At 42.3% G+C, this 7,852-nt stretch overlaps 1 pseudogene; it reads left to right on the top strand.

Moving 5' to 3' along the window:
* Positions 1 to 689: 689 nt before the first annotated feature.
* LOC101646911 lies at positions 690 to 1,176 on the top strand (annotated as a pseudogene).
* Positions 1,177 to 7,852: the final 6,676 nt, after the last annotated feature.

Here is a 7,852-nt window from a genome sequence, read left to right as displayed (position 1 = left end):
GCCATGTTTCCATTGACCTTGGATCCATGTTACTCTTGCGCCCACCAGCCTGTGAACTCCCTGCTTCCCATTTCACATTTCTGTCTCATTAGCCTACCATTCTGTTAGTCCTAAGAGGAACTGGCTAGCATTGGACCTATGGAATTGAGTTGCACCAGGCTGGGGTGACTTCTTCATGTAACTAAAAGCCAAATTCGCTGTCATCTTGTCTATTCCAACTCATAGCAACTCTATAGGACAGAGTAGAACTGCCCCTGTGAATTTCCAAGACTGTAACTATTTATGAGGGTCGAAAGCCCCTTCTTTCTCCCGCAGGGTCGCTGCAAGTCTCAAAGTGCTGATCTCACGGATGGCAGCCCAACTCAAAACCACTACGCCACCAGGATTCCTTTCCTGATAGAACGTTTCTTCTTAATAGAAAGTTCTTTCTTGCACATAGATCAATGTCACGAGCTTGTTTCTCTAGTTAACCAAGACTAACACAGGGAGTCATTGCTTAATGGGAACAGGATATCTGTTTGGATGGATGAAATGCTTGGAAATTAAATAGGTCTGAGGGTTCACAATATTGTGAATATAATTAATGCCACTCAATTTTACGAAAGCACACTTAAAATGCAGCTCAATGTGTTAGATAGGAGTATTTTACTACAATGTGAAGATATGGAGTCCTCACCCCGCCAGCGAACATGGCGCTGCAAGCGGCTGAGGCCCGCAGCGCGGGTGCGCCCTGCCCGGCGCGGTGCTGGGGTCCCGGGTTGGCCGCCTTGCGGACGCTGCGCTCCGGCCGGGCTCTGCTCTCGGTGCGCAAGTTCCCAGACAAACACGAGTGAGTAACGACGGAAAATGGTGTTGGGACAGTGGGGATCCGCCAGTTTGCACAGGAAGCGTTGGTCGATGTTGTTTACTGCAGTCTTCCTGAAGTTGGGACAAAGCTGAACAAACGGGCTGAGTTTGGTGCTCTGGAAAGTGTGAACGCTGCTAGTGAACTCTGCTCCTTTATCAGGAGAAGTCACAGAAATGAACGACGCGCTTACAGAGCATCCTGGGCTTGTGAACAAATCCTGTTATGAAGATGGTTGGCTGGTCCAGATGACACGGACTAGTCCTTCAGAGCTTGATGAACGAATGAGTGAAGAGGCCCATGAGAAATACATAGAATCCATCGAGGAGTGAAAACGGGACCCCTGAGTAAACTGCAATGAAACAACCTAAGCCAGCACAGTTGTCTTAACTTAGTGCTGGAAAGACGTGAGAGAGCTTTTAGCAGTACCTCTGGAACAGAGAAACCAGTTGGGGCAACTATGCTATTAGATTTAGAAGAAAGTACCCTTTAACTCCCTAATGATGGCTGAGAAACACAATGCACACCTTTTCTCACAGTAGCCTGTGATTTTTATGTTAAGATCTAGTTATAATATTAAGTCAGGAAATAATCTGTGGTGAGAATAGTCACAGAACGATGTAACTCAAAGGAGCATTGTTATCTGAAGCCTCCTATAACATAGCTAATGCTGTTATCCAGACCTGGGTTTGGGCCAGGATACTTAATTCTCTTCCTGCTGGAAATGACCGGGAGTGGAGATAAATTTTTATTAGTTGTACAGTATCAGCTAAAGAACGACATAATTTTAAGTTTGCAATACGCTTGCCTTTGCTGGTGCTATTATTAGACAATGAAGCAACAGCCTTGCAGCAACATAAGAAACCATTTAATAAAACCTTCAGCTTCTTCGTTAAAAAAAACATGGATGTATTAAATTGCTGTTGTTAGGTGGCTTCAAGTCAGTTTCAACAATAGGATGACACATTGCCTGGTTCGAAGCCAGCCTCGCAATTGCTGTGTTTGAACAGTTGTTGCCGCCTCTGTGCCAATCCTTCCTCTTTACTGAAGACCCTCTACTTTACCAAGCGTGATATGCCTTTCCAGGCTCTGGTCTCTCTGGAGAACATGTCTGAAGTATGCAAGACCTAATGAAAATTTAAAAAGTGTTCAGATCTGGTTAAAAAAAAAGATAATCTATGTGGCTTATCAGAAGCTGAATTCAAATTAAGTGATTAAAAATGACATCAGAAGCTGAATTCAAATTAAGTGATTAAAAATGACATACGTACATAAAGACTTATGGGGGGGGGCTACAAAAGACTACTGGGATAGAAATAATCATGTCAAATGAAGTTGTAATAAAGAGGAACAATCAATAAATGGGACAAAGATGAATGTTTCACATCTTTTTACAATATCTACACTACCGAAACAATAGTCATGAAGATGCATCAAAATATACATAGTGCATTGAAAGTATTTTGTGGTTATTAGATACAGAAGAAACAATGGACAAAACCACTGACTACAATAGGAAATGAGTTTATCTGTCTTAGAATCTAGACGAGTGGTGGAGAAAATTGGGAGGTGTGACATTAAAAATAATATAATTAATAAGCGTTGATATCTATCATTTTATTAGAAGCAGCTCCTTGGGCTGCTGTGGTTAAAGCACTCAACTAGTAATAGAAAGGTTTCCATTCAAACCCACCAGCCACTGTAATGGAGAAAGCCATGGAGTCTGCTTCCATATAGATTCCAGCCTTGGAAATTAAACAGGGAATTCTGTTCTGTCCTATGGGGTCACTATGAGTCAGCGTCCACTGAGCAGCAATGAGATTGGTTTTGATTCTGAATATGTTAGGCGCAAATCAGTTCTCAGTCAGTTCCCAAAGAAACCTCATATGATTTTGATTAATTGCAAATAGTTCTTTTCTAAAAAAAAATCTCCTTGGAAGTTAAAACAAATAAACAAACAAAAAACAGAACAAAAATCATGTTACTAAATATCACAGGAATCAAGGGGGGAAAATTGAGACAGCAACTAAGTACGATTTAGAAAGGGATTATCATGATTAGAATAATTCCCCTATTTTAATAGGGTATGGTTAAAGCTATATATAATATATAAACATGTCATAAATATATAATACTAATATTAACCCATGAAATACAGGTAAAATTAGGAACACATAGATGATAAACAAGAGATTAAATTCTTACAAGCCTGATAAAGAAAACAGTGAACAAACACACATTAGAGTGAAAAAGCATATATTACTCAGAAACAGAAAAAACATATAGAGGTGATGGAGATAATATCAAACAGATTGCTCAATGATATAAAAATTTTTTTTAAATCAAAAGCTACACCTAAAAGCAAACAATGAGAGAGGTTTACATTGGAGCGGGGGCAGGAGATACACAAAGTGAAAATGAACTCAGACAATGCCATCTGACCTGATCCAGTGCAAGGTGAAGGCATTAACGTGAACGAAAGACATTTACTTTTAATGGATAAAAGCCCAATTCCCAAAGGAAATATAACAGCTGTGCAGGTTTAATCACATGGTAAAAACATAAAACACAACTAATCAAAATGCGACATTCATGATATGCTATTTTGAAAGACCCTTAGAAATTTGTTTGTTTGTTTTTTAATTAGGCTAGGGCCTCTTGGGACTGAATGTATAAAAACTGTCCTTCTCTTTGGAAACAAATGAAATTAATAAACAGTGACACTTCTCCCAAGCTCAGTATTCCCTCCCAGAGAGACCATGTATTGTTGTCAAAATTCCTTCAAGCACTGTCTCTGTCTCAAAATGAGGCTTGCTTGCTCTCTGTTTCTATTAGAGAAAAAGAAAAACACAGACGGTCCCTTAGCATTTCAAATGTAATAGCTTTGTGATTTTATGTCAACCTTGGGCTCTTTAATTCTGCCCCTGGGGAAATAATAAAAGAGGACCTGACACTGCCTCCTCTGAACCAGCCACCTGGCCGAGCCCATCGGCTTTGACTTTGTCATGAAGGCGCAGCCCTCACCCAGGGAACTGGTGCAGACAGCTGGGCAGGGTTGTGTGCTAGGGGAAACAATTATAAAGCTCTTTGGCTACTAGCTGAATGTTGCTTATCCTTGCCTTGGTTTGCTGGGGTTCTCTTTTTGATGTCATCAAAACTCTTATCACATTGCTTTTAAAAGACTCAAAATAAAGTCAGGCCCAGAGAAAGTCATTATCTCTACTTTTGGCAAGGTTCAAAATATGATGGAAGACAAAATTATACTTTTAATAAACTGACAGATCAAACAGACAAAAGGCACAGAGATGGAGAGGCTCTGAAACAGAGGCTTAAAATCATCTTAAGAAGTACAGGGAGATTATAGTACCAAAATGCATTAAAAAAATGATCCCTGAGATCTCTATAAAAATTCATGAAAACGGACTGAATATCCATCAATACGTTTAAGAGTAGAAACACTACAGGTCAAATTGTCTGATATGTTCATTCAAAGCATACTTATTATTCGCCTAGTAGCCCTGGTGGTGCAGTGGGTTCCGTGTTGGGTTGTTAGGGGCACAGTCAGTGGTACAAAGACACCCGTCACTCCACCTCCACGGGAGAAAGAGGAGGCGATTTACCCTCAAAAGAGTGACAATCTTGGACACTCTAGAGTGTAGTTCTCCTCTGTCCTATAGAATCAACTTGGCGGCAGCAGGTTTGGTGTTTAGTTTTATCATTTGCCAATGGCTGGTGGAAGAATGAGAACATTTTAGCCAACTAAAAAGCAGAAAATATAAAGTCCAAGCTTTTGAGTTTGGGAAACTCAAAAATATTTATCCTAAGTAAGTCTGGAATCAAGAATAAATCAAAAGTCAATTGCAAACTGCCTAGAAAATATCATGGTAATGACACCACACTGCAGCCAAAAGTGCCTGAAGGGGAATTTTACTGCCATTAAGGTTTTTATTATCAAAGAAGAAATATTTAAAATAAGAATGTTTCTGGCTGGTTTCTTTTAGGGCAAAAGACTACGAAGCTGGCCCCGGATTTTATTGAAAGGGTCCCTTAGTCTCCTATGAGCTGTTCGTTGGGAGACTGATTTCCCGACTGGAATTAGGATCAAAGGGGAAAAGGAAAGTCAGTATTTGGTATCAGGAATGGATGGGCTTTTCTCAAAATGCTGAACTTTCAGTGACTCGGTGACAACTGTCATGCTCTCTGAATGTCCCCACTCCGGATTCGACTTTCCAGAAGAGAAATGTCTGTCGGAGCTACTTACTCTTTTTCAAGAAGGGCTCAAACCAAACGACTCACTGCCTGACAGCTCATTCCAGCTCCCAGTGACCTGCAGGCTGGAGTAGAACTGCCCCTGTAGGTTTTGGACACAGTGATTCGTTATGGGAGTAGAAGGGCTCCTCCTTCCCCTGCAGAGCAGCTGGTGGTTTCAAACAGCTGATCTTGTGGTTAGTAGCCCACTGCATTACTTAGGTGTTTTGTTTTGTTTTGTTGGGGGGGGGGCAGTCATTTCAATCATGAATGGTGGTGATTGAGGGAGAACAGTTTCCTAAAGAATTGGGAAATAAAAAGGAGGGCACGGATGGTGGGGGACCAGGGCACTAACCCACATATGGGGAGGGTATTGTCCATGTCTCCACAAGAAAGTGAGAAAGGGACCAGACCTCCACCTTGGGTGCCAAGCCTGGAGGGCAACATGAAGCAGCAAACTAACAAAGAGGTCTGCAGGGCTGGCCCCAGGCCCAGCTATGTCTACTCCCTCCCTAGAAGGATGCCCTACAGAGGACATCACTGAAGATACAGCCTGGGAGCGTGGCAGATCTGCCCAGACCACATGGGAGCAAACTGAGCTGGAGAAGACGGAGAGGGAGAGGGAGTGGGAACTGCATCCTGGCCCATCAAGCCTCAGGGACAACACTCCTGCTTGGAGAAGCCAAGGTCAGAGAGGACCATGGGGATCCACAAAACACGGCACCCCCTCACTGACCCACAGTGCTACGGGGCACAGCTCTGGAGACACAGTATGAGAATTGTGCCTGGTCTGACACCCCCTACACCCCAGAAGCGAAACACAAAGGGAGCACAACAGAGCAGCAAGGGGAGCAAAGCAGTGAAGACCCCGAGGAATCCCCCAAAACAGACTTTGGAATCCGTGGGCAGGACATGGCACTTCACCAAATCTGCTTGGGAAACATTCCGAAGGGTCAGCAGACAGACAGGGAACTAGTTATAGGCCTTATTTTTTTCTTTTCCTTCTTCTCATGTCTATCCATATAAGATAGGATAAGATATAAGATAACCCATATAAGATAACCCATCCCGGGGAGAAAACAACAGGGCCGATGGCTGGGGGTGGGGCGTGGGGGCAGGAGGGCATGGGAGAGGAAGAGGTGGGAGAAAGGAAGGGGGTGTCAACAAACCCAGGGACAAGGAAACAATAAGAGTTTGAAAATCGATGGCAAGGAGGGCATGGAATGCCTAATGGGGTTTGATCAAGTGTAATGTAGCTGAGAGAAAGTACTGAGAGTCGAATGATGGTTGAATATGATAGTGGGAAAAGAGGAAAGTAAAAGGAAATAGAGGAAAGAACTAGGAGGCAAAAGACATTTATAGAGATATAAATATAGGCATGCACATATGTAAACATATTAATATAGAATGATAGGGATATAGGTCTATGTATATATATTTAAATGTATATATATCTAAGTCTTAAGGTAGCAGACGGGCATTGGGTCTCTACTCGAGTACTCCCTCAACATAAGAACACTTTGTTCTAATAACCTGGCATTCTGTGATGCTCACCTTCCTGACACGATTGCTGAAGTAAAAATGGGTGCATAAGAAAATGTGGTGAAGAATGCTTATGATGTCCAGCTATCAAAAGAAACAGGTCTGGGGTCTTAAAGGCTTGAAGTTAAACAAATGGCCATCTAGCTGAGAAGCAACAAAGCCCCCATGGAAGAAGCACACCAGTCTGTGTGATCATGAGGTGTTGATGGGATCAGGCATCAGACATCAAAAGACCCCAAAACAAATATATTGATGCAAATGATGAGGGTTGGAGTGGAGAACCAAAGCCCATCTGTGACAATTAGACAATTCCCTGACAGAAGGGTCACAAGGAAAGAATGAGACAGGCAGGGTATAGCATAGCACCAACAGAACACACAACATTTCTCTAGTTATTTAAGGCCCCCTACCCCCCACACACACACACACACTACCATGACCCCAGTTCTAACTTACAAATCTGGCTAGACCAGAGCATGCACACTGGTACAGGTAAGAGCTCTTGACAGATGGAATCCAGGACATATCAACCCCTTATAAACAGTAATGGAAGTAGTGATACCATGAAGGTAGGGGAAGGTTGGGGGAGAAGGGGAAAAATGGGAACCAACTACAGTGTTGATATACACCAGTAACTCCTATCTAACCCCCACCCTGGGGGTGGGGATAAACAAAAGAAACGTGGGCAAAGGGAGACAGCAGACGGTGTTAGATATGAAAATAATAATAATTATAATTTCACAGGGGTCCACAATGGTGGGAGGGTGGGAGTGGGAGGGACAAAAGAAGAGCTGATACCAAGGGCTCAAGCAAAAAGAAAATGTTTTGAAAATGATGATGGGAACATATGTACAAATGTGTTTGATACAATTGATGTATGGATTGCTATAAGAGCAGTAAGAGCCCCCAATAAACTTATTTATTAATAAAAAAGAAGAGGACACTCGATTGAAAAATGAAACAAAATCAAGAGATGTATGCTACACTAAGCATCCAATTCTAGAAGCTAGAAAAAACGCCCCACAACAAACCATGCAAAAGGAAAAGGAAATCATTAAAATGAAGAAAGTGGTTAATGCCAGGTAGAAACTCTTGGCAGGCCACATTTGAGACAGGTAATTGGAAAACTCAAAGAGGCCAAGAGCCATAAAAATCAGCATGGACCTTACTGGACTCCCTCACCTTTGCTCCAGGGTTCGGTGTTCTTGGTTGGTTGAG

Source organism: Echinops telfairi, unplaced genomic scaffold, assembly GCF_000313985.2.
Source record: "Echinops telfairi isolate 266 unplaced genomic scaffold, ASM31398v2 ScPeMD7_7;HRSCAF=31, whole genome shotgun sequence".
Classification (NCBI taxonomy): Eukaryota; Metazoa; Chordata; class Mammalia; order Afrosoricida; family Tenrecidae; genus Echinops; species Echinops telfairi.
This window is presented reverse-complemented; position numbering and strand designations above follow the sequence as displayed.